Source organism: Octopus bimaculoides, chromosome 2 (genome assembly GCF_001194135.2).
Source record: "Octopus bimaculoides isolate UCB-OBI-ISO-001 chromosome 2, ASM119413v2, whole genome shotgun sequence".
In the NCBI taxonomy this organism is placed as follows: domain Eukaryota; kingdom Metazoa; phylum Mollusca; class Cephalopoda; order Octopoda; family Octopodidae; genus Octopus; species Octopus bimaculoides.
Window position 1 is genome coordinate 72,116,212 of NC_068982.1, and position 1,180 is coordinate 72,117,391.

Genomic DNA, 1,180 nt, shown 5'->3' on the forward strand with positions numbered 1-1,180 from the left:
ATGCATTTATATTCATATATTATTTATATTATATATACATATATATATTTATGTGTGTATATATATGTACATGTATGTATGCATTTATATTCATATATTATTTATATTATATATACATATATATACATACATACACTCATACATACATATATATGTACGTACATATGTATGTATGCATGTATGCATATATGTATGTATGCGTGCATATATATATATGTGTGTGTGTGTTTGTATGTATATATGTATATATACGCGTGTGAGTTTCTTCAGTTAAAAACAGAAAAGACTGTGTGTGAGAGAGAGAGAGAGAGAGAGAAAATAAAAAAAAAAGAAAGAGAGAGTGTGAGAGAGAGAGAAAGTGAGTGAGTGACTGAGTGAGAGAGAGTGAGAGAGAGATAGGGGGAGAGAAAGAGAAAGAGAGACCATGACTGGTTTTATTGATGTATATGTTGAGGATCCATTTAACACCTTTGGAGAAACAAACATTAAACAGTTCCCCAAACTTTTTTTACTTGCCCCTTTTTTTTCCTACTCCATAGGGAATCAGTAGATACTTAAGGGGCCGACTTGCAGCTTGCGGCTATACAGACGAAGACAACAACAACAACAACAACAACATGTACATACAACAATGGCAAATACAACATCACCACGAACAAGAACCTACCATCAACACCGATATCAAAATCTCTAACAATACTCCTCGCATAAGCAATAATATCAATGACAACAACAGCATCAATATCACCCAACAACAATGACGATGACGATCACAACAGCAACAACAATAACAACAAAGTGAGAGAAATTATTTCCAAATAGATACTTTTACATTTGAAGATTCCATTGAAGGTTTCGAGAAGGGAAGAGGTATGTGTATGTGTGTGTGTGTGTTGCAGTTAAATATATTATAAAACACATTAAAAGGTGGGAGAAGGGACAGGTAGGTGGGTGGCTTGGTGGGAGGAAATATGATACGGCAAAATGGTCGAAGATAAAAGAGGGGAGAGAGAGAGAGAGAGAGAGAAGTGCGAAATGAAAGAAATATAGAGGTATGTATAGAGGAAGATAGCATGAAGGATGAAGGTACGAGAGGAAAGAAAAAGCGAGAGAGGGAGTGTGTGTGTGTGTGTGTGTGTGTGTGTGTGTGTGTGTGTGTGTGTGTGTGTGTGTGTGTGTG